The following is a 22753-nucleotide window of genomic DNA, read 5'->3' as shown; positions in this document are numbered from 1 at the left end:
GGTTAGAGGCATCTCATGGGTGCAGTGGAGCCTTAGACCCAGAGTTTTAAAGGTATTTAGGTATTTCAGTGTTCCAACACTAAACTGATTTAAGAACCTAAGACTCATTTTCAAAGGGGATTTAGGCACTTGGGAATCTAAATCCCATCGACCTGCACAGGCATTGGAACACTGAGCACCGCAACCTTTGAAAATCTGGGCCTTAGCCATTTGTGCCTCACAAACTTGAGCTCTGTAGTAAAAACATGGTGTCAATATTTTGCTTGTGCTCATCAGGGATTCGTTTAAGTAGTACAAGTGGCGATAACAACTATTTAGACATTAGTATATTGTACAAAGACTTATACAAAAACCCTATGAAATAATATGTACCTCCATACACTTTGCCCTAATGGAAGGAAGCCGATAAAAACAGATAGTGGACCCTGGGCTATATCTTCAGCTACTGCAAATCAGGGTTGCTTGCTTGAAGTCAACTGAGCTACAGTGATTTATACTAGTTGAGGATCTGGCCTTGATCTATGAGAGGTTATATAGGGTTTGTAGAATTCTCACTGAGTTTAGAAAAATGTGCCTATTCCATATTTGTATTAGTACCTTGAAAGATGTAAGGTAGAGCTGCATGAATTCTTCACAAAATTAATATGTGCATGAATAAAATGTGTCCATGATGGCGGTTTTCATGCTCCTGTGCTTTCACTTTCCGCAAATATTCTAGTGAACATGTTGAATGGCAGGAATGTTACTGGAAACATCTAGATGTACATAAGTAATAAAGAAAATTCACAGAAAGCAAATTTTGAACTCGAATACAAATATCCCTGCTGGGAATCTGATCCTAAGAGTTATTCTCCTCCAAGCAAGGACCAGAAACAATACCCCTTGACATCATGATAGCCAATCCTGTGTTTTGGAATCCTGCCCATACCAGGGTTTGATTCTCTCTCTCCCCCCACCCCCCCACTTTGATTCCATCATTTTTTTTGTGACTCTCATTAATGATTTTGGTCTTTAAACAGCATTATTCACATTTGCCTTTTCATCAAGCTTCACATTTAAAGGTAGACCTGTTTTTATTTGGTTCACATGCACAACCTCAAACATTGATGATCTCTTCCTGAAATAGCCAACCTTTTATTGGCCATATCTTCTAGCTTTTCAGCTCCTGGGGAACATTTTAATTCCCATTATTTTGATGCATGTGCTAGAATCCTAAACCATGGGTGAAATTCTGGCCCCACTGGAGTCAAAGGAAATATTTTAATTGATTTAAACTGGGCAGAATGTTCCCCCATTTAGGTCGATTGTTAAGTGTAATGATAGGAACAAAACATTCTTGAGAACACTATGTCATGCACTGAACTATAACATCACAAAGTGACAGAGGAATGTTCTGGAAGAAAAACATTCCATTTAACCACCTACACAAAAAGAACTTCATGGAACTAGACATATCAAGCAATGGATTGATAGTCAGTATAAGGTACTTACCATCAGTAGGAGACCCAGATTTAGCAACCATTGGGACCTTTACTCCTTGGGTTGTTGTGTAGTGCAGTCAATAGCCCATTGTCTGGAGGCTTCAACATGGATCCTTTCCTCACTTCAAGAGCAGCTTGTGTAAATTGAAAGTGCTATTTTGGAGTAGACCTGCCCTCCTGGCTTTACATGGAGGGGAATAGAATCACCATGGCTGCTGTGAACAAACAAACAAACAAAAAAATCAATCGATTTGATAAGGAAACACAGAAGCCCAAAACAAAGAAATGCATGGAGCATTCAGAATCCCACTCAAAGCAGGATGCTGAAAGTAGAGTTATTTCACTGCCTTAGAAGAAAGCATTTTCCAGCACTTTTATGCATACACAAGAGACAGAAAGACTATATACTCTAACCCCTTACCAAAAACTAAGATTTATACCCTCCTACAACTACTTCCCCCCAACCTGTTTGTATTTTATTTTTTTATATATTACAACAGTTTTGTTCCAAATGGAAAATATATATAAGCCATTGATTTAAGAAAAATGTGCTTCTCTCATTTTCATAATGTTGTCTGTAGGGCTTTGTACTTTTCCTTTTAATAGCACAGCACCAATATATGCTTTTAACTAATAAATTCTTTGCCAAGGGTTCCTGTAAGAAGATTGTCATTTTATTTCTGCTGTAACCTTTCAAAATGCAATAGCATAACAGCCAACATGAAACAGCTGGACAATGCAATAAATGGAGAACAAAGATCAGTCTTTTCATAGCTAAATAAGCAACATGACAGTCATCCTTTTAGTCCTAAAAAAAACCCAGTTGATGGCAAATTAGCTGTAACCCTGTGTACTGCATTAGCATTTTTCTTTCAGGCACAGAATGAAACTTCAGATAACCTCATGTCTGGTTTGTAACATTTTGTCTTGGCTAGCTATTATACTTCATAAAGAGATGATGTTTAAAGTATGGTGACAGACAGTAAAAATAAATTCTTCAGTGTTATGTCTGCATAATACACATCAAATGGAGAAAAATCAAACTACAAAAACTTCAAAGACAATCAGTGGGTACTAAGCAACTGTTAGTGATGTACCAGAGCTTCAGAGTTCTAATGCACATCCACAGGGCTTCGCTAACTTTCTCCAAGCCCATCTTTAGTCAAGAACCTTCTTTAAAACCCCAATCCAGCAAAGCACATCTGACATTTTAAGCATATGAGTAGTCTCATGGGAACTACTCACACACCTAAATGCTTCAGTCATTGTTGGTTCTGGGCCTAGTAAATTTGTGGCTTGTAATCCCAACAGGATAACTAACATTCTATAAAATAATCACTGTATAAAGTTTGCAAAGTAAAAGTAATTTAAAAAGTGTACAGAGGTCTATTCTCTCCATATTCAGGGGATTTTATGTACATAGGATCTTGTGGGAGGCTGCAATTCTGAGCCAGCCACACCCAACAGGTTCTTTAAATTACCTCCACCCAGGACAGGCAACAAAGCCTGAGAAATCAACAAAACTGGAATTATATCTTCACAAGATGACCCTGCCTTCCCAGGCATTGCTGCTGGCAGAAAGGATGAAAGGTTTGGAGAGGGGAAGAACAAGATGTTCCTCTAACACTTCCTCAGAGCCTGAAGACAGAGTACAAACAGCTTGTACGCTTACTAGCTAAGCAAATAAAGCACTCCTCTTCCTACTAACTTCTCTCCATTATGAGAGGAAAAACCTGCTTATATATTGCACTCCTTCCCACAACTTGCCCTGATTGGCAGAGAGAGAGGAGAGTCTGACCCCACCCTACATTACAAGGCTCTTTGGCTGCTAATCTGAACACTAACGCTCTGGGGGTTTTCCTGGCCACAGAGCATTACCTTAGGACCACTTGCTCTCAGCAGCCACCTCTGCCCTTCCCTGGGTCTCTGTCTGCATGGGACTCTTGGAATGGGATAGCCTGGCCCCCAATTCTTCCTCCTCTGGGCTTAAAGGAGCAACAGACCCCAGTATTTTCCCCTTACTGATAATAGGAATTACCCCTGTAAATGCCTACATTTTGAGATGTGAATAAATCCCAGTGACTACATTTACTGTTTTTGTACATGAACTTAGTTTTTTGTGAAAGATGCTATGCTGGCAGCCATGGAGACAGAAGTCCTCTATTTCTCCAAGAAACAAGGGCACACACCAGGCAACTTCAGTGCAAGCTGCCCCGCTAGAACTGGGTGAATACTACAAAAAAATTCAATGACATTTTGAAACAAATTCACTTTGACAGTGTTCACATCTTTTTTCCCTTTACTTTCCTGAGGTATTTCGGTAAACTAGTTTAATGGCAGGGACTATGTCAGAGAGAGAGCTAGGCAAATTTTTTCAGAGCAATAGTTTATTTGCTGAAAAATGTAGTTTTGGTCTATCTTAAACTATTCATAAATTTACCTAACAGTTTAGGCCAAAAAAGGGTTTGGGGGACTTAGATGTCATTCACAAAACAGTTAGAGGTGGAGGCCTCCCTTATAAGCTTTAGCCTGGTGGTTAGACTACTAACCAGGGATGTGGGATACTTGGGTTCAATTTCCTCCCTCTGTGTGATGTGAAAAAGGGAGCTGAATTCAGGTTTCCTCCTGTCAGAACAGTGGCATAACCACTGGCCTATAGGTATACATTGTTCAAGCTCTCCTGTTGAAGTTGTTCCACTTTGTATAGCTAATTAAATAGTCATTGGAGCAAGGATTTCAACTAGGCTCTCCTACCACCAAAGTGGATACCTTAACCACCAAGCTATAGAGTCCTTCGTGTTTGTTTCCTGACTGAATGAAAAAGAATCGACATTGGGCCAGGGACTGAGAAGGATTCCATAGCCTGGTAGCTGAAACGTTCACCTCACATGTTGGTGAAGCAAGTCTCTCTACTGTAACATGCAGAGGAGGGAATTGAACTTAAATCTCCCATCTCTTAGCTGAGTATTTTAGCCACTGGGCTAAACATTATAAGGTAGCTACTAATCAACCACTTTTTCAGGCTCCTTTGTGATTATGGCACATTAAAACTGCCCCAAACAAAAACCAGTCCTTCAAACTAAAACTGGTTCTTCCAATTGGCCAAAATTCTTAAAAATGTTCTGATTCAGTTCAACCTAAATGATTGTTTTCTATTTTTCAGAACTTCCAGAGAACCAAAAAAAAAAAAAAGTTATTTGCCCAACTCTAGTCAGAGGAGGGTGGTTAGCATTTAATCAACAAGTTTCAAATTCTGAGATCAGCTCTTTTTTTTTAGCATGAATAGGCCTTGGGCAAATGTGTGGGGTAAGTGGGAGAGTCTGTGGAGTGTCTGCTGCACAACAATTCTGTGGAAGCTAGTGTGATGGGATCTCCAGCCTGGGCACAATGCTTTGCTAGTGACCAGCAGCAAACCCCTCCAGGTGCTGTTATCACTCAGCACAACAGCATGTGGAGCCCCACACACCCAGCTAGATTGCGTGAATGCTCCCAGAGCCGCTCATGAATCACACAGAGAAAGGCACCAGCCTAATCCCCCTACTTACCAGCACTGTACCTCAGGAATATACTGTCTTCCACTGCTCAAGATGGGCAGTGCAGATTTATTAATTGGTTCTCCACTTCATCAATGGAAAGTGGATATACACCAGCCTTTGCAAAACCTGTGCAGATTTGCCACACACTTCATGCAAACTCACTCTTAAAGATAAACAGTAAAACATTTATTGACTGCAAAAGATAGGCAAAAAGTCAGAGTTAGTTACCAAAAGAAATAAAATACAAGCATGCAGTGTAAACACTCAATCCTATTCGACTGGGCAACAATTAGACTAAGCAGTTTCTCTCACCCCACTGGATACTGCAGTTCATAGTACACAGATTTCATCCTTGAAATCTAGGCCAGTCCCCTCAGTTGGGGTCTACAGAGTGTCCTTGTTGCTTGCAGCATAGGTGGGTGAAGGAGAAAGGCCCCACATATGGCCACTGTGTTCATTTTTATAACCTCAGTCCCACGTGCTTGGGGAACACAGGTCCAAGCATGTCTGGAGGCATTGCCAAGTATCCAGGCAAGGTTGAGCAATTCCCCTGATGTGGCCTCATGCAGGTGAGTCATTGAATTGTAACTCCCTTGCTGGACAATTGTTTGAAACCCTGCCCGGGAGTCACTTACTTTCCTTGCTGTTGCCTCTGGAGAGCTAATATCTGGCTGATTCCCCAACTTACAGAATGTGTGGTGGTCACTAAAACACAATTCTCATAACTTTGTATGTATTAATGATATACATAGATGGCTAGAGAAATGACTTTCAGCAGGTCATAACCTTTCCCCTGATACCTTACAAGGCATGCTTTATATGTAAGATCACAATTATATGAAAATGAGGAATATGGGGGTTGCAAGATGCTTCCCCAAAGTATAGTATGTCACAGCTAGTTCAGCATGACAGCTGTAGTAATCTCCCTAGGACCTACGCAATAGGAAATGCATCTCCATCCCAGATTGCTTTTGCCTTGCTGCCAGTTTTCACTTGAACATTCACAGGTGTTTCTCCTCATCCAGAAAATGTAAATTTTCTGCCTACACTCATTTCAGGTAAAATTTTCAAAAATTACAAAGGCTCAGGTCTTCACAAATATTTAGGCACCTAATTCCTATTGGCTGGACCTAAGTGACTAGAAGCCTATGTTTATTTTCAAAACTCCTTAAGTCACTTAGGAACTCTGTGAGGCTTAGTGTGTCAAGTGATTTAGGCACTTGAAAATTTTACCCCCTTTTTTTTTTGGAGAAAAGTCAAGATTTATTTTTAATTGAGGAAAGTAATTTTCCCCCCACACTCCTCATTCTCAAAAATGATACAACTCTTTTTGTTCAAACTTTTGAAAATATTTCACCTTCAAGCAGAGACCATGCTTGGGAAATTTCAGCTTGGAAAGTGAACATTTTGGAAAGTAATGAGAATCTGAAAGACAGACTTAGAATAAAAACCATTATGCCACTTGGAGCTGTAGCAGTTGCTACAGCTCCTACTCCCATTATCTTTATAAAATGTAAGCATTCATAAATGGAATCGGATAGTATGGCTTTCAAATGAATGTGTTCCGGTCAAACAAAAACAAACCACACCCAGTGTGTAAAGTTTGTTCAGAATTTTGATCTTAGTGAAGCAACTGCAATGTATGTATTCAGTCCAGAGCTAAAAATCTCTTCAAAGACATGGAAGCCAAGATTATTTGCAACCCACAGCACTTATGGTAGTTTGAGCTTGCATTAAAATGTGATTTGTGAGATGGAAGGGAAGTTCTACAGACTCAATGTCGTTTATATATACACAAATGAATGTAAATTTCACTCCATTAAGTTTTCTTATTTGAAATGAAACTAAACATCAAAGGGATGTTTCCCTACCTGAGCAAGCAGCATTACCTGGCAATCTTAATAGCAAAATCTTCAGCAAAATCTTTGATTATACTCAGAGGAGTATTTTGGTGCATCCCTCCTTTGCTGTAGCCTATAAAACTCAGATCTGAAAGCATCTAATAAATTATCCCTCAGCACTGCACCTGAGATGTCCTCAGGATTCTGCTCCAGCCACAGCAGGAAATATCGCATATGGGGGCACTTGTGTGCTGCAGAATTAACTAACTATACAACATTTATGAACCATCACAATCAAAAATATTTTTCCTCTCCCCAACATCATTTAACTGGAGTTGGCCTGTGCCAGTGAGGCTTTAAATTTGTTTTTGTGAACAAAAATCTAAAACTCCATCAAGTAGAAAACTTACATTGAAATTATTATTAAACTACAGAGGATTGGCAGCAGTGGCAAAAAACATAACAGCCATACTGGGTCAGAACAATGGTCCATCTAGCCCAGTATCCTATCCTCCAACAGTGGCCAATGCCAGGTGCTTCAGAGAGAATGATCAGAATAGGCAATCAAGTGATCCCATCCCCTGTTGTCATGTGGAAAAATATAGTACAATGTAGAGAATTTGGGGTAGCAATCTTGCTTAAAGCCACGCAGCTGCTGGAAAAGCATTTCCTTAGGAAGGGAGAACCCAAGTATCATAGTCTATGTTGTCACTGCAAAAAGAAATAAATATTCTCAATATAAAATACTAGTGGAAACATGGCACTGTCTTGATTCAGTAAGTCAAGGTCAACTCTGGGTGTGGGACATAGGGTTCACTGTGACTACCTACACAGGAGGTAAAAACTACCAGTGCTTGTCTCCATTTTACATCGAGAACACACCTAAGTTTTGCAGTGAAGATAACCAAAAAAAGTGTTACTCATACACACACTGTTCTACCATCATCATGGCAAATCCCAAAGGGACATGACTTCCTGGCATATCAAGTGCCACCCAGCTCAACCTCTGGCTAGGTCCTTAAAGGTGGTCTGGCTGGGTATGCAATTTATGTCTATCACACAACCAAAGCTTTTTGGCACTCACACTTCAGAATTAGTTGGCCTTCCATTCTAATGCCTAGAAAAAGAAAGCCACGAAAGCTGAACCAGTGCTGATGGAGGCAGTTGCTGGAATCAGCTTCAAGTATTTCTAATCTTGTCCTGCTACTTGATATGAAGCCTCTGATTAAGACAATGAGACTCAAAACGTCAGTCTGATGTTTTTCAGGACTTCCTCCGTGCCCATGTTGAACTCTCTACAAGAGAGTTCTGTTAGCTGTGGTTCTACAGATCTGTAGCTTCACAGAAAATTTGATGTCATGATGACACCACAGAATTCACTGAAGGGCCCAAAACATGGCAGCAGTTGCTCCTATACAAGTGTTCACATCTGCTGAACATCCTCCAGCGCTGTCTGTGACAAATGCCCAAGTATTTGACAGTTGCCATTTGCTCGACATCCCATCCAGACAGGTTAATGCTGAGCTGGATGTCATCTGGAGCTAGAGACTGCTTGTATGTTGTGGCCAAGGATTTAGTTTTATCCAGATTAATAACCAGATAAACATGGGTTGCTTCTTGCCTGACCAGATTATCCATCCTTTGCAGCAATTCACCAAACTGAGTCGGCAAGACAATGTCATTGGTGTGTTTGAGATCTCAAAGCAGAATTGGGTTCAGTTCAATGCCACAAACAGCTGCCTCCTCAAGCCTATCCAGCAAGCTGATTTCCTGCATGTTTTTCTATGGAGTTTTGCTAAAGTTTAGGGAGCATTGGTCTTATTTCTAGTTTTGCTGTGTTACAGCTGGGGTTTCCTCTCAAGGTCCTAGGAGCAGAAAAAGAGCAAAAAGAAGAGTATTATTGCAGTGAGAAAAGCAAAGCAGTGAGCTCCTGATTCAGCACAAGGCAAAGGAAGTCTATCTTACTCTACCTGGGCTGCGTCCCCACTGCTCCAGCACTTACACAAGTACACAGTGCACTAATTTGTTGTGATGAAGTAGGAGAAGGCAAGGGGAGAGAAAAGGAGATTTTAGGAGGTGATGGAGGACTTTGGAGCAGAGTTTCCGTGGTTGGGGATATTACACCTAGGATGAAGACAGAACTTGCAAAGTTATGATAAATCTTTGTAGATTGCAGAGAGAGGGGGTCATAGTTCTGAGCCATATGGAGGGCCCAAAGTTTATAGTTTCTTATGAAAACCATTACAGGAGACCATCCCAGCAGTTAACATATTGGTGGTGGTTGTTACATATACAACAAAGTGAATACTGCTCATGACCCTCCACAGTGACATTCAGGCCCCTGTGTTCATTGAACTCCAGTAGGGGTGTTCAGGAGCTACAGCTGGACAAGGGGGATGAACCAATCGTTCAATAACTTGCAAAACAGATTAAAGCTGAAAATGGAAGACTTTGTTTACAACGGATGTGTTGTTGCCACTGTTATTTTACTTGAACTGGGGATTAAGTGCATGTAGATGAGTTGTTTGGGAATAAGATTGCTCTGGCAATCCCCCTTTATTATTAAATAAGTGACTCATTACTACATTACAGGTTCCCTAGAGATATCAGCAACTGAATCTTTCTCTGAATATTTTTCAATATTTTCTCTTACGTATAAATATTTAATTCAGTAGAGTGAGGAAAATCCTGTCTCAGGGTTTGGAGTAGATAGGTTATTTCTCAGCATCTCTTCTATTTAGCAGTTTCAGGAACTGCAGTAAGATGGAACAAAACATGTGGAAGTACAGAAAATGATTAGGGACTGGGAATTGGTGTGGCCCAGTAAACAAGGCATCCTTTCCTAATAGAGCTCCAACCTTACTGAGTTATTACAGGCAGGACCCATCTGATAAATAATGTATCAATTTTCTTTCTTTGCAACTAAAATTTGACATGAATCTATTTTAAGACATTCAAATTTCAGAAAGTGTGATTATTAAATGGCAGCTTTTAAAGGTTGAAACCAGTCAGTGTATATACCAAAGACAAGATAGAAATGGACCCAACATAGAAACATCTGACTCATCTGGATGCTCCTACATATCCTCCAAATGTCTTATTCAGGCATACATGTTCTAGACTGGTAGGGGTAGCCATCTTTTCATGTAGGATCTTGAAAAAACATTTTACAAAGAAATGTATGTCAAGACTCCTTCTGTGAGGTCATTCCTGCCTTAACACACCAGTGCTAAGCAGTGCATGTGCGAATGACATGATTTCCAAGAATGACAATATGAAAGGCAGAAGTGGCATACTTCTGATTTTGGAGGTACATACACATAAGCTACATACATAGCTTCTCCTCTATTTTAGGAAGTATCTGAACCTGTTTGACTCATTTTAAAATGAAGCAAGGTATTTTGCCCCAGTAGGCTGACCTTGGGGAGGACATAGGAGTAGGAAGGGCACCTGTATTGATGAAATTGGTGTGGCCTGCCTTGGAGGTCCTATCTGATGTTCAGCTGCAGCAGCTTCACGCCTTCAATGGCCACTTGATAGTAAGCGTAGAAGGTAAAACAACACAAATGAGTTCCTATAATACAGAGTTGAGTCAGTTGATCTCTGTGGCAGTGGGTAAGGAGGGACAGTTGTGTAGACATGGAAACAGGTACACCACACATCCAAGTTTGGGTAACAGGAAAGGTTTGATAGAAGTACAACACTCCCTAAGAGTTTATAGATATCCAGAAGGAATTGTCTGTACTGTCACAGAGCCATATAAAGACATACAGGAAGGTCACAGAGAAGTGAGGCTCCAAAAAGAAAGACTGCAAGAGGGTATACATAAGCGTTCATTACAGAAACAAAAGCAAGTAAGACATAAGCCAGAATCAAGATGTTACATTTTGATCCCTTGGTTTCTTATGCAGTTCTCTCTCAGAGGGTAGTGTGTCAGTAGGCAGTGATCTTCCTTTTTGGTTCATGCAATTTAATACATGGTCAGTGATGAAGAAACATGACAGCGGCCATATTGGGTCAGACCAGTGGTCCATCTACCCCAGTATACGGTCTTTGGACAGTGCCCAACGTCATGTGCTTCAGAGGGCATGAACAGAATAGGGCAATTATGGAGTCATCCATCCCCTGTCGACCAGTCCAGCATCTGGCAGTCAGAGGCTTATGGACTCACATAGCATGCATCCCTGAACATCTTGGCTTATAGCCATTGATGGACCTCTCTTATGATGACCAATAATGTGTTGACCACTTATGATGTGAGTATGGATGGTATCCCATTTTCATATTCCCTCTGAACTGAGGAGTATGAAAACATTCAGGTAAACTTCTGGAAAATGTCATCTTTAATACTTCATTTGAGAAAAATTATGAAGTGTGATATTTTTGTTACCTTGGTTATTCTTCATGGTAAGCATATTCATTGCCCAGAACAATAGACAGAAAGGAAATATAATGCCTTACCCTATTCTGAATTCTCTGTGCACCCAAAACTGCTCTTAAAATTCAAAGTTGTTTTGCTTGTACAGGAATACCAGATTATACCCTTAGGAATAAACATGCTTTTAAGTTTCCTTCCAAAACACAATGTCAAGCTTTTAAAATGAAAGGGGGCAGAAACAGACTGTTATAAAATGAGGAAGTAAAGTGAGACAAACAATAAATGTCAGTGATTTCATTACTCATAACACTACTCTGTCTCTATTTTAAAATGTACGATCTACTAGCTCGTGACCCACACACCAAATAGATTTGAGATATTCACAATTATTATATATAAAGAAAACTAATCTCACAGAATCTATATTTAAAGCACCATGATAGGCATGGAACAGGATATGCTGCTTTCAGAATTGGCAAAGTTTTGTGTCTCTGCACACTTTCTCTGATTAAATCATTAGTCTTTTACCATTGGTTCAAAACTTGCAATATAATCAAAATTACAAGAGCACGTAGATAGCACTCTAGAAGGAATAAATCTTCATTAGATACTTAGTGTTAATAAATATCTATCACTGGAAAAAACTGTTAATAGAAGGACATTACAGACTAATCAAGGTGTCCTTGGTTGACTTACACCGTGGTATTTCACATAATGAGGACTGTGACAGAGTTTGTGTTCCAAAACATTTTATGTAATTTTAACCTTACTACTCACCAAGGTCAGTGCTAATCACTGCAATCCACAGCCATTAACTTTGAAAAATTAAGACCTAAAAAAGTGCACTATTGAACTCAGCAAACACAAAGAGTCAACAAGGAGGCACTTTAACTGAATTCATTATTTCTGTGCTGTACAACACTGGCCTCTCAGGATACTAGTGCCCTTACGTGGACAGTCCATTTACTTTACAATGCTTTTGTAAACATTCTATGAAGCACCCTATACACAATATACAGAGTATTTCTTTAAATAATTGCAAATCTCTAACGTAAATCTAAAAACTTCATAAGACCCCAAATTGCTGAGAGAATTTATGAAGACAAATACCAAAAGATGTAGTCATTTTACAGTCAGGACACTTTGAAATACAAAAATTTTGAAAATCCGTATCTTCTTTACTTAGCTGCCAAACCAAGTGTAACCTCTTTAGAGGGACTCCAGGGGACTCACCCCTGGTCTACAAAGGCTCAGGACTCCGTTTCCCCAGTTGCCCAGGGTGGAGATAGAACTGACTAGCAACACTACCAGAACCAAGCATAAGCCAGAAGTCAGAGACAACAGGTTTGATTTTACTTTCGGTTACGGCTGCTTTTGGAGCATAGACGGGAGAGAAGCATCACAGCCAGAGAGGCCCCTTCGACCTTCCACGTTCCTGCCCAAGGGAAGATTTTAGCCCTTTTGGGATTTCTGGGACACTGGACAGTTTCATCTCAGAGACTAGAAATCAGGAAGCTGAGGAGAGAGTCACGATCAGGCTATCAAGAGCCAGCCTAAGCGTACATTTGTATCCAGGCCAGAGAGACACAAAGAAGATCTTACCAGCTTTGGTGTGGATACTTGGTAAGAACACCCACGTTTATTTATTTTGAACACCGAGTTCAGTGCTGTACCACCCATCAAAGACTGAGCCTAAACTCACTATTTACCTAGGTAGGTGCTGGGAGGGAGCACAGGGTGGTTTGTATTGGCTGTAAGAGTTGGGAGCAGTAGAATTTGTGTGTTGATGTTCTTGTCTATTATCCTGATCACCTTTTCCATTGTCCCCGGTCCTAGGTTCCCCAGACCTAATAAAGCCCCAGTTACTGTTTTATTACTTAGCTAATCACAATTCCCAATTCTATTTTTCTGTGCTTTAACTGTGCTCCTCTGTATGATATTAGGGGTTGAATATTTCCCCAAAGGACGGGCCCTCTATGATCTCTGCACTAGGAGGTGTTTCCTGAGGTGGAGGCACCAAGCACCTTCGCAGGTGAACCCAGGAATCATACCCCTGAGAAGAAAAGGGAGAAAGCTGCAGTCACGCCTCAGTGCTGGGATTACACAAGGACCATGCTGTACTGTACACATTAGATTAAAGGCAACAATAGCAATTTAGGGTGAGATTGTCACTCCCACTCTGGCCCCTTTACAGCGCATAAAGACCAGAACTCATAAAGGGGCCTTAAAGCCCATATCCAGCTTGGGTGGGGTGAGGATTCCCCTAGCACAGGCACCGTGGAGACCAGCCAAAAGGACCCACTAGGAAGCCCTAGCGTAGGGAGGGGCAGGTTGGAGATGCAGCTGGGATTCCAGGCAGTGCAATGGCTCATTGACCCATAGGGAGGTTGCTGCAATTTAGACAGGCCAGCAGGGCTATCTAAGTTATGCTAGAAGCCTCTCTAGCCACTAGAGCAGCTTAGGATCAGAAGGGTGCAAAGGTACCTTTAAACCTCACCCTTTATATAGAAATAGATATATTCAATGAGAGCTACCTAATAGGATCATCCAATTGTTCTGGGCCCCAAATTATCCCCCAGACAGAACACTTTGTAGTAGCCATTTACTTGGGGAAAACATGGTTCCCTAGGATGTCATCATGCACAAAAGTATGCTGTTCACAAGCAGCAGAGAGCTGCATTAAAAATCAAGCAGAAGTTTCAATGCAGTAAAATACACTGAACTGCCTCAGCATGGGAAGGTGAGATTTACCTGCAATCTCATTAAATGTTTGGGGGCAGGGGGAGAGAACATAACTGGCCCTACAGCTTCTCAGCCAAGTGTCTCACAATGGTATCAAGCCCAACACAAGGGGTCATGACAAGGAGCCTCCACACACCCCTGCAGGCCCGTATCAGCTATGCAATTATCAAATCAGCTATGGAAACTGAGCCTACGCCTGAACTAAAGTGCAAGATGACAACAATGTTCTCACTGCATCGGTAATAGAGGATACACATGTGCTGGGTGATGACCATAATGGGTTTAGACTCAGGAATACATAAAAATGAAGTTTCAGAGTAACAGCCGTGTTAGTCTGTATTCGCAAAAAGAAAAGGAGTACTTGTGGCACCTTAGAGACTAACCAATTTATTTGAGCATAAGCTTTCGTGAGCTACAGCTCACTTCATCGGCTGTAGCTCACGAAAGCTAGAGGGTCATGGAAAGGTAAAAACTGAACAGACATTGCATAAATAGGCTTACTACTGTGAAAAAACAGGAAGGATCATTACACCATGCACAAAACCGATGAGGATAAAAAACAGGACCACAAGAAACATTAAAACTGATAAAAAAAACAGGAAAACACCTAGGCTAAAGAGGTGAGCCATGTAGATAATAATATGAGCAGAGAGATGTGTTATTAGGGTATGCGAAGAAAATATAAACCAGTCAGAGGAAAAGAGTGTAGCGTGTGATTTTGGAAAGGTAGCATGTAAAAAGCATGAAATATACTGAATGTGGGCGAGAGCAATGAATGTTCAGTTACATAATACATGTAAAAGCAAGGACAGCTTGTGCCCAATGAACAGGGTATAAAGGACTGTTAATTACTGACCTCAAAACAGAGCAACACAGAGTCTGCACAGTCAAACTGGCATGGACCTGATAACAGAAACAGCTTACCTGTGCCCCAGCTTACCTATCCTGCTCTGTTTTACTTATGCTTTATGCTTGATTACGGTGGTGATATATTGTACTAAACAATTTCTCAATAAATCTTTAAAATTGGTTAAGTTTGCTAATTGGGCGTGGACCATGCTTTTCAACCAATAGGAACATTATAAAGGAACACAGGGCTATCCCAGAGCCCCTAAACTGATGCATAAATCAGTGGTTCTGATCACAGTAATTCAAGGCAAATTCCCATGTGTATCATCCTGAAACTATATATGCCACACTGAAACAGTGAGCACAAACACCTATGGCATTGACTCTCAGCTAATCCACCTATATGACAAGCAACATACATAGGGAAGAATAATCAGTATTCGGTGGTGCTCAGCTGCAGACCAGCTGCCAATAAACAGAGTGACCCTGATAGGGTTAGTAAACAGATAGAAATCAATGATAGCCAGTGGTATCCCTCACACAATAAGTTGATGACTGTGCCAAAGATATGACTGGTTGATAATGAGCTATAGATGCTTCATCTAACTGTGCTAGCTCTTTCCATAAGGACCTCAGATCAAAGACCAGCACATCAGCAGTTAGGTGTTGCACTGGCACAGGTACCCGAGTGGTTCCTCATGCCAGCTGGGTCAAATTCTGCACAAGGTACTTTTAACATGGTAATTTCTCCCATCAGGACAGAACTATTCCATGGTATTTGTAGTCACCCAGAAGCTGCAGAGTGACCTATACAGCATCTTAGAGCACAGAAGCCAATATCATCCCTTCCCACAGCAAAGACTGTAGAATAGACACTGGGAGGAGCAAATCCCTGAGGACCCCTTGCCATATCATCTCTCCTGGCCATTTCATCCCACCGGGAAGGCAGAGTTTCCTTTCCCTGCACAAAATGCCATAGGATCAGACCCCATGCTGCCAAGATCCATGGGAGGGCCTATGCATTCAGTGCCCACTGCTTCCAGAACAGCCCTGGATCCATGTAGACAGACCCCTTAAGTCCCTTTCCCCTATTCACCCAAAATCTCCCTGGAAATGTTGCTTCATATTTTATCCTTCTTTCTAACATTTAGGTTTTCAGATGCATTCATTTAAGGATTTGGAATTTTAAAGGTGACCTGCAAGACTTATGTCAAAAAGATGTGTTTATTACCAAAGCAAGTTGTAATCTATTCGTCAGAAAGATTAAGTGGTTGCCTGCAAGATGAGTCTATACAGCAGGGTGCTTGAAATGCTTTCTTTTTGGTTAATGAATTGGACAGTTGCATTACATTATGCCAGTAGATAGAGGACATGAGCTCAGAGTGGAGTCAACATTCTAGACTCTCTGTTGCTAGAGGCCGAGATTGTCCTATAAACGTAAGTCTAAAATAAACATGAACATAGCCTCTAGGTTCTGTTTTTGTTAATAATTAACTAAAGAATCTAAATTAGCTAAATTCTTAAGTGAATCTAGTTCATCAGGCTGATGAGTGTAAGATAGTATAACCTATACCTTCTTCCAGCCTCCTCAAGTTGTAAGGTGCATCAATAGATGCTATGTCTATACTGCCCCTCAATTTGGACTACAGAAGTACTCACCCAAATGCTGTGCTGTAACGCCCCTGTGTGGACACTGCAGGCATGAACTAAAAGGTTCCTAATTCACAATAATATAATCCTGTATGAAGAAGATTGCATTAATGTGAAGTAGGAACAAACTAGGAACCTTTTATTTCATGCCCAAAGCATTCACATGGGAGAGTTACAGTGCAGTACTTTGGTGCATGCTGGTATTCACGTCCACTTACCAATGTGTAATTCCCATCTTACATAAAACCACTAAATTTGGGTCCACTCTTTGCGATTATCCGGATTATGCAATATCAGAGGGATATTTGGGAGAGACCTGCATCCGTGCAATTACACCTCCCTAACCAGTGCCACTCACCTTTGCCAGCTGCACAAACACTTACAATGGGGATTGTAACAGCTCCTTACAGCTCAATAAACGTCTCTAGCTGGACTTGCCATCACCAGGGCCTTTTGTACTCTAGGCATAACCCAGGGCTGAATCAAGTTCTATAGAAGGTAAAAGTCTTCTCTCCAATAATATCAAATGCGTATGTAAGAAATACCATTACCCTGAGTATCTAGAGGTAAATTTAAGAATATGAGTTTGATTTAGCCCCAATGCTGTGAACACTTAGGAACAAGCTTAATTTTTAAGCCCGATCCTGTACCAAATTGAAGTAAGTTTTGCTGTTGATTTCAGTGAGAACAGGACTGAGCCCTCTATGCATATGAGTAAACTCAATGATGACAATGGGACAACATTCCCAGTGTTGCCAACTCTTGCGATTTTATCCCAAGTCTTCTGATGTTTGGTGTTTTGGCTCCAGCTTCTGGAATCATACTGTAATCGGACAGTCTCAACTTTAATTTAAAATATGTTTGTGGCCTAGTGGCTAGAGCACTGCATTCTATTCCCAGCTCTGCTACTGGCCTGCTGGATGACCTGGGCAAGTCACTTAACCACTATCTGCCTCAGTTTTCCCATCTGTAAAATGGGGGTAATGGTACTGACCTCTTCTGCCCAGCACTTTGAGATCTACTGCTGATGAAAAGCAATATAAGAGCGAGGTATTATTATGGATGCAGAGAAAAGCTTGAACCCTAAAGGCTCAAAACCCAGAAGGCAACTAAAACCCCCAAAATTTACTATTTTTAAAAACTTATTTTAAAGTTAGTTTCTTGGTCTTGGGGGGACGTGACTCATGATTTTTTAACACTTCAGTTTGGCAATACCGGTATTCACAAGCATGAAATTAAGCATATGCCTAAGTGTTGACAGGACTGGATCCTGAAGTCTTTACTCAGTCCAAACTACCAGTGAAATCAATGGGCGTGCACGTTTGGTACCTATGAAAGCGAAGAAACTTATTTACGGGTTTAACTTTAGGCACCCAACTTTGAAAACTTGAACCTTAACCTCTAATCCGTGTGTCTTGGTTTCCCTGTGGAGCAAAGGAAATTATAAATTGGTGAGGACTCCTGGCCCCCCCACCCCAGGGGCCACAGGGATATGCCTGCCACTTCCGGAAGTGGCAGAGAGCCAAGACAGGTAAGCGTGTTCCCCAACATGCTGGAAGCGTGCCTGGGAGGGAGGGGGAGAAGTTTCTCAGCGGGGCCTGCAGACCCCCTGGAGTCCCCTCGGGGACCTCCAGGGTTTTGCGGATCCAGTCTGAGAAACGCTGATCTAGTTTACTCCCCCCACACGGATGCAAGACCAAGTATATGTCAACCATCCCTGACTGCTGTTTGTCCAACCTGCTCTTCAAAACCTCCAATGGGAGGGATTCCACAGCCTCCCTTGGAAGCCTAGTCCAGTATTTAACTATTAGAAAATTTCTCCTAATATCTAACCTAAGTCTCCCTAGATGCTGATTAAGCTGATTCTTCTTCTCCTGCCTTCAGTGCACATGGAGAACAATGGATCCCTGTTCTTTTTGTAACAGCCCTTAACATATCTGAAGACCATTATCAAAGCCTGCCATCTTTTTTCGAGACTATACATGCCCTAGTTTTTTTAATCTTTCCTCATAAATCAGATTTCCTAAACCTTTTATCATTTTTGTCGCTCCGCTCTGGGCTCCCTCCAGTTTGTCCACATCTTTCCTAAAGTGTGGTGCTCAGAACTGGACACTGGGACTCCAGCTGAGGCCTCACCAGTGCTGAGTAGAACAGAATATGGCTTACCCTATAGCTTGCCACTAAAGCCTGTGCTTCCCCACGCCAAGTAAGCTTCATGAGAGTCCTATTTACCTCTGATAAATACCTAAACTAAACTGCTTTCTCTTCCAAACAAAACTATTTCAGTTAAGAAATACTTAAGACATAATGTTAATGAAACAAGAAAATTAGTTAAGGCCAGAAGCATTCCATGAATAGGACAATAAAATCAGCTGTGTTCTGTGTATTGACTTCACTTCAGACTATACCACCTTTCTTTCAAAAGCAACAGGTACAGCTGTGTAAGGTATTATTTATATTATCTGTTCAAACAGGTAACATTCTGACAAACAGAGTTTGGCTCTTTTTATGCTGCCTATATGTCTTGCAATAACTTATGTAAACGTTAATCAAACTTTCCCATCCAGTCAGTGTTCCAATCAACTCCTCTAGTAAAGGAAAAGTAGGAGGTGGGAGTTAGAGAGAGGGAGAACTCTTTGAAGGTTAGCCTTGGGCTGTTTTGGTGGTTTGCAAATGAGTTTGGGTCTAGGGAACAAGGATACATTGCAGCTGCATTCAAAAGACTGTTTAGTCTTATTTGCATAATTACAGTAGTATAGTTAAGGTGGTTTCCAACATGGAGGACTGTCCTTCTCCCCATGCTTATTTCTATCAATCTTCATCATCTACACTGGTTGAAAATCAATGCTATCAATCACTCTCTCTGTGCATCCAAAAGACACTCTGAAAGGGGTATTTATCTGTGGCTGCTGAAGGCACTATGATGATACATTCATTCTCTTCCACATACTAGATTGTTTATGAATTACTTTCAATAGTTTTCTTTTATGCTGGGCAACAGCTGCACATGGTTAAATTAGATAACAGATCTTTACCTAAAGATTTGTTTTCATTTGGTTATAGATCCTTCAGCTGGTTTTACATTTGTTTTAGAAAATTACTTCTGCTCTCTACATATTCCTAACAATTCACTCCTATTTATATCACTTTCTATTCACAAATACATACATTTGTAAAAACAAGGCTGAAACTCTTCAGACTTGCTTACATGGGTGGTGCAGGACTCCTGCATTTTGAGAGACTGGGCACAAGTGCCAGAAGCTCCCTAGAAACAGGGGGCGCACTAGCACTCAGACTGTGGCCTCACCCCTTACTCCACCCTGAGGCCTGCTCCCTCTCAGGACCCTTCCTCTCCAACCCTTCCCCCAAAGCTCCCCCACCCATCACTCACACCTTTCCGCCTCCTCCCATTAGGCCCCCCACCTGCCTGCTGCTCACACTTCTCTGCCCCCAGCAGGTGGGGAGGCCTTCAGGGGAGGAGGCGGAGAGATGCAAGCAGCAGGCAGAGCGGGCCTCTGGGGAAGAGGCAGAGTGGGAATGGAAGAGGCGGGACAAGGGCAGGGCTGCGGGGGAAAAAGGCAGAGCAGGGGCGGGAAGAGGAGTAGCATGGACGCTGCTGCAGGGGAAGATGATGAGCGGGAACTCAGTGTGGCGTGAGGGTGGCGCCGTGGCTCAGGTGCCCTTTGGGTGGTGGTGCTCCAAAGGCAGCAGGCTGGTGCGCCTCCAACGGGAGGTGCGCCACATCCTGTTTGGGGAGGCCTGGCCTCTTATAGCTGCCACCCATGCTGACTTGGTAAGTTAAAGGTTGGCAGGGATTCATTCCACAATCCTAGAACCGAACACACTGTTTTCAATCCCTCCCCACCAAAGTAAACAAACAGAAACATCTGTCAGCACTCAACTAAACTCAGAAAACGTTAGACTCCCTGACAATATAGTCCCTTACACTCAGACCAAGAGCCTTACTCACAGTGTTAAAGTAGTGAAACTTGCATGCTGGGGAGCTTGAAAGTGTATTAAAGAAGCATTTAAAGTTGAATGGGATATTCAAATTTGATATTCTTGCTCCCTCCTTTTAGTCATTTTGCTTTCTCCGCTTCTCTCTTCTGGCTCCTCAGTGTATGAATCACTCTAGCTTAGATTCCCTAAGACTGAGTCAGTGGCTAAATGCAGAGTGGATATGGCATGTGTCAGTTACATGCTGGCAAGTGGGTGTGAGTCCATATAAATCACTCTATGCAGTCTTACATCAATTTATATGCTCCTTTCAGGTTGATCTGGATGGAAGCAGTTGGAAGTATACCAACTTGCACTCTCTCTAGATTCTCAGATTTGCTTCAACTCACTTAGGCTGACCTGTTAAACCCTCTAGCTTTAAAAAAGACCAAGCCAAACCCCCAAATCTGAGGTGTTCAAAATTTTGATCCAGATCTGAATTTTGTGTCTTGAGCTAACCTTTATTTAAGCTGAAAAGAAGTCCACTACACTACTACAATAAGGTCAAAGAGCTACGTAAATAGAAGAGGATGATAAATGTGACAGCAGCCACTGAAAGCAATGGATTTTTATTGACCACCACGTGTTGGAAGATAGCTATGTTTGTAAGCATGACACAGGTCATTTGAATGGGGTCAGAAACAAAGCTCAAGTTTTTAGTCCTTTGTGTTAGACTGTTGTCACTATAAATGTATATCAGCACACAAAATGTTTGGTCCATTCTCAATATGTTACTAATAAACTAGCTGTTGCTAGTATAAAATTTAGGTGCCACTGAGCATCTCAAAATTCCTGCTTGTCTGCTACCTAATCCTGTAAATGCCTAAATTTCCCACCCTAAAAGTCTCCCAGGTTCCTGGGTTTCTGCATCTGGGCATGTACACAATGCCTCACTCTAGGCATCCAGACATCTATCACATACCTGAGCTGCAGCAAGATCTTCAAGCCAGGTGAAGTTTGGTGTTCCCCTGCCTACCTTGCTTGTGGGGCCGGGCCCAGATTTCCAATTAGGCACAGTAGGCACGTGCTTAGGGACACTGGCATTCTAGGGGGGCCCAAAAGTTAAAAAAGTGGGCTAAAAGTTTCATTTTTATGGAAAATACAAATGTCAGCTGTAGGTGGGGGGTCGCTGAAGATGCTGTGCCTAGCAGCACATAAGGTGTAAATCGAGCCGGGGGGGCGGGGCGGGGGGCAAATCTAGTAGATATGCTCTGGCATTTCTCCTAGGAGGCAGAGGGGAGGATCAAACCCTCACATTCTGGGTGAATATCCTAAGTATAGGGCTAAAGTTATGAGGGAGGTACCACTGCTTCCTCCTCCAGCATTTCTTGCCAAAAAAATGGGTTTAGCTGCTCAACTTCAGGACAGGGTTCACAGCTTTGGGTCCCAAGCAAAGGTAGGTGCCTAAGTCCCAGGAGGGGCAGGGCTTAGGTCTTTGTCCTTACCACACCCATGTGAGCCAGGGAAGTGCTCTTAACCCCATTTCACAGATAGAGAACTGAAGTACAGAGAGACACTAACTTTGGAATTTTCAGAGGCTCCTACGTGGGTTAAGTGTCTAAGTCCCATAGATTTCACTAGGAACTAGGCACCTAATCTTCTTAGGTTCTTTTGAAAATCCCACTATAAGTAACTTTCCCAAAGTCCCACAGGAAGTCTGTGGTAGAAGATCTGATATGGAAGTCATTCAGACACAATAGACGTGGAACTGCACAATCCTGCTTCTCAGTAGAATTGCACTTTAATGTAATGTAATCTGCTTGTATATATTTCTTCTTCTTCAAAAAGGCACAGCTGAAGAGGGCTTGTCTGTGTACCATCCCAGGCTGGATTGGGGAGAAGACTGGGGAGTCAAGATTCTGATGGGGAAATAGAAACATCTTCAAGGAGGAAGGAAATGTGCTAAAATAATTTTATTTGAACACTGAACAAGGTGAGGGTGATGATTAGTAGCTACAGCAAAAAAGCATTCAGAAATATTCATGCAAATAACACCAATGAATTTGATTTGAGAGCATTTGCAAGGCTCTATCTGAATTTTGGACAGGCAAGATTTTGATCAAATAAATGTTTGGGGGAGGGGAACTAATATGCTTGTTTACCTAATAATATACTTGTTAATTTTTAATACATTTGTTCACACAGAAATGTGCATTTCCAGACACAGATATGGGTGCTCTGCAAGAGTACATATTCATGCCAAATACTATATGTTCATCCAGGCAGGGAGAAACCAATATCCTGCAAATTTAGTTACCAATCACATAGTTCTAATAGGAC

At 41.7% G+C, this 22753-nt stretch overlaps 1 long non-coding RNA gene across 1 annotated transcript in view; it reads right to left on the bottom strand.

Moving 5' to 3' along the window:
* Positions 1-377: 377 nt before the first annotated feature.
* LOC122464623 overlaps positions 378-22753 on the bottom strand; it is a 56441-nt gene continuing 34065 nt past the window's right edge. The window contains exons 4-5 of the long non-coding RNA XR_006288821.1: positions 1492-1696; positions 378-755 (exon numbers count right to left, since the gene is read on the bottom strand). This is a non-coding gene — a long non-coding RNA (uncharacterized LOC122464623). The remainder of the gene's footprint in view (positions 756-1491; positions 1697-22753) is intronic.

Source organism: Chelonia mydas, chromosome 2 (genome assembly GCF_015237465.2).
Source record: "Chelonia mydas isolate rCheMyd1 chromosome 2, rCheMyd1.pri.v2, whole genome shotgun sequence".
Lineage (NCBI taxonomy): Eukaryota > Metazoa > Chordata > Testudines > Cheloniidae > Chelonia > Chelonia mydas.
The sequence above is the reverse complement of the archived record's forward strand: the minus strand, read 5'-3'. Positions and strand labels throughout refer to the sequence as shown.